General features: G+C 37.9%; 1 pseudogene; it reads left to right on the forward strand.

Moving 5' to 3' along the window:
• The first annotated feature begins 333 nt into the window (after window positions 1–333).
• LOC118847193 lies at window positions 334–8,692 on the forward strand (annotated as a pseudogene).
• Window positions 8,693–9,344: the final 652 nt, after the last annotated feature.

The following is a 9,344-nucleotide window of genomic DNA, read 5'->3' on the forward strand; positions in this document are numbered from 1 at the left end:
TGAGCAATATTGCAGCCAAATTCCAGAACTATCAGATCAAGGAGAAAATACTGCAAGTAGCCAGAAAGAAACAATTCAAATATCATGGAACCACAGTCAGAATTACACAGGACTTAATAACTTCTACATTAAAGGATCGGAGGGCTTGGAATATGAAGGCAAAGGAGCATGGGCTACAACCAAGAATCAACTATCCAGAAAAATTGAGCTTTGACGGGAAAAAATAGATATTCAGTGAAATAGGGAACATATAGAATTTTCCTGATGATAAAACACAACAGAGCTGAAAAGAAAATTTGACTTTCAACACAAGAATCTAAAGAAGGCTCAGAGATGGTCATGCTGCTTCTGGTGCTGCTACTTCAGGCTATGCCTGTGGGGGAAAGGTGGCCAAGGAGCCTGCCAACCAGCAGGGCCCAGGCCTCAGACAGCAAGAGCGACTTCTACACTAGAGGTCAAGTGTATCTGGGGGAGGCAGCCCACATGCCTTCCTGCACCTCAGCAATGCCAAGATTTCTAAGTCAACACTTTACTGAGAAGGAATAGCTGTGATAAATGCATAATTTAAGGAGGTGAAATTAAATGGTTATCAAGGAAAATATTTGTTCTTTTTTATCCACTTGACATGGTGACAGAATTGAAGAATTCAAAACTATAAATACGGAAGTAGTTGCGTACTCTGTTGATTCACATTTTACCCATTAATGGATTAATATCACTCAGAAACAAGAAGGCCTTAGGCTAATGAAAATTCCACTTCTTTCAGATTTGATGCACCAAATTTCAAAGGATTATAGAATTTATCTGGAGAACTTAGGTCACACTCTTAGAGGCCTTTTCATTATTGATGATAAAGGAGTCTTATGACAGATTACAATGAATGACCTTCCTGTTGGTGGATAAGTTGATGAGACACTATATTTAGTCCAGACATTCCAGTGCACAGACAAACATGGAGAAGTCTGCTCTCCTAGTTGGAAGCCTGGTAGTGAAATGATCAGATCTGAAGAACCTATGAAAACCTGACAGCCAAAAGAAGAGCTATAATTCCAGATCCACCTGAAAAACTTAAGTAATTTGATAAAGAAAATGAAAATGTTTGTTCAAGTCATGTCTAGTTCAAAAGTTACAGATAATATTTTAGTGGTTTTGAAAAAAGAGAAGCGTATAAAGGTAAACAGGGAGAAGGAAAAGAAACATGGTATTCAATAGGGTTAAACTGTTTACATACATACCTGCATGGGAAGATGATACTTGTAACTCTTTATTTTTAATCTAATATATTTAGTTTTCAGCATTGATTTTCATGAGAGTTTGAATTACAAATTTTCTCCCCATTTCTACCCTCCCCCCCACTCCAAGATGGCATATATTCTGGTTGCCCGTTCCCCAGTCAGCCCTCCCTTCTGTCACCCCACTCCCCTCCCATCCCTTTTTCCCTTCCTGTCTTGTAGGGCAAGATAAATTTCTATGCCCCACTGCCTGTGTATCTTATTTTCTAGTTGCATGCAAAAAATTTTTTTGAACATCTGTTTTTAAAACTTTGAGTTCCAAATTCTCTCCCCTCTTCCCTTCCCGCCCACCATCCCTAAGAAGTGAAGCAATTCAACTTAGGCCACATGCATACCATTATGTACAATCCTTCAACAATACTCGTGCTGTGAAAGACTCACTATATTTTGCTCCTTCCTAACCTATCCCGCTTTATTGAATTTTCTCCCTTGACCCTGTCCCCTTTTGAAAGAGTTTGTTTTTGATTACGTCCACCCCCATCTTCCCTCCCTTCTATCATCCCCCCTTTTTTATCTTTTTCTTCCTCCTTTTTTCCTGTGGGGTACGTTGCCCAATTGAGTATGTATGGTATTCCCTCCTCAGGTCAAATCTGATGAGAGCAAGATTCACTCATTCCCCCTCACCTGACTTCTCTTCCCTTCCTACAGAACTGCTTTTACTTGCGACTTTTATGTGAGGTAATTTACCCCATTCTATCTCTCCCTATCTCCCTCTCTCAATATATTCCTCTCTCATCCCTCAATTTTATTTCTTTTAGATATCTTCCCTTCATCTTCACCTCACCATGTACCCTCTCTCTCTCTCACTCTCTCTCTCTCTGTTTATATATGTATATATATATATATGTATATATATATATACACACACATATACATATACATATACGTACATATATACATACATACACACTCACATATATATATACATAAACATACACACACACACATATATATATACACACACACACATATATATGTGTATACATATATATATATAAATATATATATATATATGAATATTCCCTTCAGCTACCCTAATACTGAGGTCTCATGAATCATACACATCATCTTTCCATGTAGGAATGTAAACAAAACAGTTCAAATTTAGTAAGTCCCTAGTGATTTTTTTTTCTTGATTACCTTTTCAGGCTTCTCTTGATTCTTGTGTTTGAAAGTCAAATTTTCTATTCAGCTCTGCTCTTTACACGGAGAAAACCTGAAAGTCCTCTACTTTATTGAAAATCCATATTTTGCCTTGGAGCATGATACTCAGTTTTTCTGGGTAGGTGATTCTTGGTTTTAATCCTAGCTCCAATGACCTCTGGAATATCGTATTCCAAGCCCTTTGATCTCTTAGCGTAGCAGCTGTTAGATCTTGGATTATTCTGATCGTCTTTCCATAATACTCAAGTTGTTTCTTTCTGGCTGCTTGCAATATTTTCTCCTTGATCTGGGAGCTCTGGAATTTGGTGACAATATTCCTAGGAGATTTCTTTTTGGGATCTATTTGAGGAGGCGATCGATGCATTCTTTCAATTTCTATTTTTCCCTGTAGCTCTAGAATATCAGGGCGGTTCTCCTTGACAATTTCTTGAAAGATGATATCTAGGCTCTTTTTTTGATCATGGCTTCAGGTAGTCCAATAATTTTTAAATTATCTCTCCTGGATCTATTTTCCAAGTCAGTGGTTTTTCCAATGAGATATTTCACATTGTCTTCCATTTTTTTTCATTCCTTTGGTTCTGTTTTATAATATCTTGATTGCTCAAAAAGTCACTAGCTTCCACTTGCTCCAATCTCATTTTTAAGGTAGTATTTTCTTCAGTGGTCTTTTGGACCTCCTTTTCCATTTGGCTAATTCTGCCTTTCAAGGCATTCTTCTCCTTATTGGCTTTTTGGAGCTCTTTCGCCATTTGAGTTAGTCTATTTTTTAAGGTGTTGTTTTCTTCAGTGTATAGTGTATTTTTCAGCATTTTTTTAGGGTCTCCTTTAGCAAGTCTTTGACTTGTTTTTCATGGTTTTCTCGCATCCTTCTCATTTCTCTTCCCAATTTTTCCTCCACTTCTCTAACTTGCTTTTCCAAATCCTTTTTGAGCTCTTCCATGGCCTGAGACCAGTTCATGTTTTCCTTGGAGGCTTTTGTTGTAGGCTTTATGATTTTGTTGACTTCTTGGGGCTGAATATTTTGGTCTTCTTTGTCACCAAAGAAGGATTCCAGAGTTTGAGACTGAATCTGGGTGTGTTTTTGCTGCCTGGCCATATTCCCAACCAACTAACTTGACCCTTGATTTTTTCAGTGGGGTATGACTGCTTGTAGACTAAAGAGTTCTATGTTCCATGCTTGGGGGATGTGCCAGCTCTGCCACACCAGCACTCCTCCTTCCCCAAGAACCCCCAACCCGGACTGGACTTAGATCTTCAGGAGGCTGTGCACTCCTGCTCTGATCTGCCACTTAATTCCTCCCACCAGGTGTGCCTGGGGCCAGAAGCAACTGCAGCTGTACTTCTGTAGCTGCCCCACCTCCACTGCCCCCTGGGGCGATGGCTGAACTGCGAACTCCTGCCACTTCTGCAGCTTTCCCCACTAACCTTCTGTGCTGTCTTTGGTGTTTGTGGGTTGAGAAGTCCAGTAACTACTGCAGCTCACTGATTCAGGGCACTAGGGCACACTCTGACCAGCTCCTGGTCTGGTTGGTCTGTGCCACTCACGGTGGGCTCTGTTCTGCTCTGCTCTGCTCTGCTCCCAGCTCCGTGAGGGATAGACCTCACCCAGAGACCATCCAGGCTCTCCTGGGCTGGAGCCCTGCTTCCCTCAGCTCTTTTGTGGGTTCTGCAGTTCTAGAATTGGTTCAGAGCCATTATTTATTGGTTTTTGGAGGGACTCAGCAGGGAGTTCACTCTAGTCCCAGCCTTTCAGCAGCCATCTTGACTCCTGATACTTGTAACTCTTAAAGCCTGTATCTCTATTAGGGCAATTGTGAAGAGTATACTTAGATAGAGGGTGTGGGTATAATTTGACTTTGATGTGATGATAAAAATGAGGGATGATAAAAAAAGGATCGTACTCTGAAAAGAGGAGGGCGGGGGATGAAGTAAATTATGTTACATGAAGAGGCATAAAAGACCTATTACAATAGAAATGAAGGAGGGGGGTGAGAATCGTTTGAATCTTACTCTCATTGTATTTGGCTCAAAGTGGGAAGAACATACAATCTCAGTTGTGTAAAGAAATCTATCTTACCCTATAGAGAAATAGAAGGGGAAGAGAATAAAAGGAGGTGGGGAATTGATAGAAGGAGGGCAGACTGTGGGAGGCAGTGATCAAAAGCAAAATATTGGTCAGGAGAGACAGGGTGAAAGGAGAGAAAAAAGTATTAACAGAGGAAAAAGAGGATTGAGGAAAATACAATTAGTAATTATTACTGTGAATGTGAATAGGATGAACTCTGCCATAAATTGAACATGGATAGCAGAGTGGATTAAAAACCAAAATCCTACAACATGTCGTAGATCCACACAGAGTAAAGGTAAAAGGCTGGAGCAGAAAATATTATGATTCAGCTGAAGTTAACAAACAAACAAACAAAAAGCAGAGGTAGCAATCCTCATCTGACAAAGCAAAACCAAAAATAGATCTAATTGAAAGAGACAAGGAAGAAAACTACACCTTGCTAAAAGGTACTATAGATAATAAAGTCATGATGGAATCCTAATAATTACTTTTTAAGAATAATTTAATGATATTTAATAATTTTAATATTTATTATAAAATAATTGCATAATTATCACATAATTATATTCACATCATATAAATATTATTATATAATAGAATAAAATATAATATATAAAATTATATGAATAAATATATAATAATGAAATAATTATTAAATAATTTTAATAGTGATTTAATAATTTTAATGATTTAATAATAAGCTGCCCCCAATCTCAATGTTCTAACATTCTAACAGGCTCCACTGAACCGCAGACTGAACAGACTAACCAACAGAAAGTCCAAATTTAACCACACAATTTGGCTTTTAACACACCACAGGCCCCCAGAGTCAATCCTATGCCCCAATGAACAAGCCCACTGCTCCTAGCTAGCCACTGCCCCCAGACCCACTTCTCATATTTCCTATAGAAACAACGGGTGTGTTCATGCACTTAGCTACAACCACATCTACCTAATCTCAGACAGGGACCACAATAGTCAGCCCATGAGAAAGCAGCACTATCAGAATACCTAAGCATGATGTGAACACCAAAACAATAGAAGGGACTTTCCCTAAGTAGGCACACATGCAGTGATATGTCCTTTAAGTGAACTTATGACATAGAGGGAGTTTTTATAATATCATTATCATACATACAAGCCCTTGGTGTTTTCTGTACACATTGTGTGTAATTGCATACACAGTTCCACTGAGGCTCGGAACTGCTCTTCCTTTATCTAATCCCATAACAAACCCCTCCTCCCTTTTTCAATATTCATTCATAATTTGTGTAATCAGTTTCATTAAACTATAAATTTCGCTGTGTTGTCTTACTAAGCTGCTGGTTCCTCTTGGAACTAGGCCTGTTGAAGGTGTCATTCCTAGTAAATGTCTATGCTTGGATTAGAGGTTGTCTGATTCTGAGTTCTTTGAGATGATACCATCACAATGTACCATGAAACCACAATAGTGACATCAATACTAAATATATATGCATCAAGTGGTATAATGTCCAAATTCACAGAGAGAAGTTAAGTGAGTTAAAATGAGAAACAGAGAGCAAAACTATGCTAGTTGGGGACCTCAAACTCCACCTCTCAGAACTAGATAACTCTAACCAAAAAGTAAACAAGGGAGAACTTAAAGAGGTGAATACAATTTAGAAAATTTAAATGTGATAGACCTCTGGAAAAAAATGAATAGGAATAGAAAAGGAATATACTTTTCTTCTCAGTGGTACATAACACCTGCCCAAAAATTGACCATGGAAAAGAACATAAAAATCTCATAATCAATTGCAGAAAGTGGTTATATATAATCATTTTATATCATGATGCAATAAAAATACATGTAATAAAGGGCCATGGAAAGATAGATTAAAAATTAATTGGAAACCAAGTAATCTAATCCTGAAGAAGGAATGAGTCAAACAATAAATCATAGAAACAATCAATAATTTTATCAAAGAGAATGACAATAATGAAACAACATAGCAAAATTTATGTGATGTTGCAAAAGCAGTATTTAAGAAAAATTTTATATCACTAAATACTTACATGAATAAAATAGAAAAAGATCAATGAATTGTGCATGCAATTAAAAAAGCTAGAAAAGATACAAATTAAATATCACCAATTAAACACCAAATTGGAAATTCTGAAAGTCAAAAGAGAGATTAAAAATGAAAATAAAAAATAATGTTGAACTAATAAATAAAACTGTGAACTGGTTTCATGAAAAAAACAACAAAATAGATAAACCTTTGGTTAATTTGTTTATAAAAAAAGAAAACCAAATTACCAGTATCAAAAATGAAGAAGATGAATTTATCACCAATGAAGAGGAAATCAAAGCAATAATTATAAATTGTCCAGATTAACAGAAGAGGAAATAAAATACTTAACCCCATTTCAGAAAAAAAAAATTGAAGAAGCCATCAACTATCACCCTAAGAAAAAATCTTCAGGGCCTGATAGATTTACTAGTGAATTATACCAAACATTTAAAAATAGTTAGTTCCAATATTCTATAAACCATGTGGAAAAATAGGCAAAGAAGGAATTCTACCAAATTCCTTTCATGTCACAAATATGGTGCTGGTAGATTAACCAAGAAGAGCCAAAATGGAAAGGAAACTATAGACAAATTTCCCTACTTACTGTTGATGCAAAAAATTTTAATAAAATATTAACAAAGATATTACAGAAATTTATCACTAGGCTAATACACAACGACTGGCTCATATTTATACCAGGAATGCAGAGCTGGTTCACTGTTAGGAAAGCTATCAGCATAATTGACCATATCAATAACAAATCCAACAGAAATCATATGATTGTTTAAACAGATGCAGAGAAAGCTTTTGACAAAATACAGTGCCCATTCCTATTAAAAACACTAGAAAACATAGGAATAAATGGAGTTTTCTTTAAAAATCTAAAGCCATCAGTAACCACTATCTGTAATGGGAATAAGCTACAAGCCTTCCCAATACAATTATTCCCATTATTACCACTATTATTCAATGTTGTGCTGGAAATGTTAGCTTCAGCAATAAGAGAAGAAAAAAATTGAAAGAATTAGAATAGGACATGAAGAAATGAATCTATCACTCTTCGAAGATGATATGATGGTATACTTAGAGAATCAACTAAAAAACTTCTTGAAATAATTAATAACTTTAGCAAAGTCAAATATACAAAATAAACCCACATAAATCATCAGCATTTCTATATACTACTGACAAAGTCCAGCAGCAAATGAGAGAGAAATTTCATTTAAAGTAACTGTAGACAACATAAAATATTTGGGAGTTTACTTGACAAGACAAACCCAGGAACAAAATCACAAAACACATTTCACAGAAATAAAGTCAGATCTAAACAATTGGAGAAATATCAATTACTCATGGGTTTGTCAAGCTAATATAAAACAAATGACAATTCTACTTTAATTATTATTCAATGACATACAAATCAAAATACCAAAAATATTTTATAGAACTACAAAAAATAACAAAATTAATCTGGAAGAACAAAAGGCCAAGAATATCAAGGGAATGAAAGGAAAAAAAAGTGCAAAGGAAGTTGGCATAGCCATGCCAGATCTAAAACTATATTATAAAACAGCAATCAACAAAACAATTTGGTACTGGCTAAGAAATAGAGTGGTGTATTGGTGGAATAGATTAGGTACACAAGACACAGAGTTAAAAAAATACTATAGTAACCTACTGTTTGATAAACTCTGGAAGAGTATTCTTGGAATGCTGAGGAGAGGGGCCTGGCTGGGGCTAAGACTGTTGCTTGAGGCTGAATGTCTGCCTTCCTGGCACATGCCCCACCCCTGTTGCAGGCTCCCCCACTGCCTGAGGTGGTGCCTGGTGGGGGGCAGAATGATCCCCAAAAAGCCTCCTGGAACTTTGAAAGGAAGATCATGAGTGCCTGGCACCCTCTGCCTCCCACCCAAAAGCTCAAAGAAGAAGCACAGGCAGCAGACAAGGAGGCTAAGACAACTGATCCCAAGTCTACCTGCAGATACGACTTCAGATGCTCCGATTCCCTCCCCTGGCTGCTGCTGGGGCAGAGTCAACAGCAAGGTACCCCAAGGGGCAATGCAAGCCCTCAGTCTATCAGAGTAACTACTCCCGTGGAGGCCAGGCCAACCCCCTGCGACGCCCCTCCCTGAAATGAGGACAAGGATGAAAGGGCTGACCTTCTCTCTGTAATTCCACAACATGGTGATGTACAGTGCCTTTGGCAAACTGACACAGTTACTGGGAGCCAATACTGAGGGTTCTGGGCCACTGCCACCCCACACAGTGAAGACTGGAGGAAGAAGGAGAGAAGGTCCACCCCGGGGGGATGAGAGGCCCCTCGGATTCACTCCCCCTCCTTTCCCCTTGTGCACATCAGCAATGGAGCAGCCTTTGGGAGAGACCTGGGATGGAGGGGGTGGGGTGGAGAGGGTTGATACAGAATTAGCTTCTAGTTCTAGCTTGTGGGATAAGAACTCACTATTACTGGGGTGTGTCACTGCACATACTACAGTGTCTTGGAGCCATAGATGAAAAGTTGAGGGGCAGCTGGACACTAAAGGTGGATGAGCAGCTCTTAAAAAGGCTGAGCCAGCCCTCACACTAGAGGTGCTAATCCTTAAATACTCCATACATCCTAATTTATTATTAGTTTGTTTAATAAAAATAAATAGCATCCACTTACTATGTGCCAGTCACTGTACACTAAATGCTTTAGAAATATTATCTCATTTGATTCTTGCAACCCTGAATGATAGGTGCTATTATTATCCCCATTTTGCTGGTCATGAAACTGAGACAGAG

The sequence above is a fragment of the Trichosurus vulpecula genome, chromosome 4 (assembly GCF_011100635.1).
Source record: "Trichosurus vulpecula isolate mTriVul1 chromosome 4, mTriVul1.pri, whole genome shotgun sequence".
NCBI lineage: Eukaryota > Metazoa > Chordata > Mammalia > Diprotodontia > Phalangeridae > Trichosurus > Trichosurus vulpecula.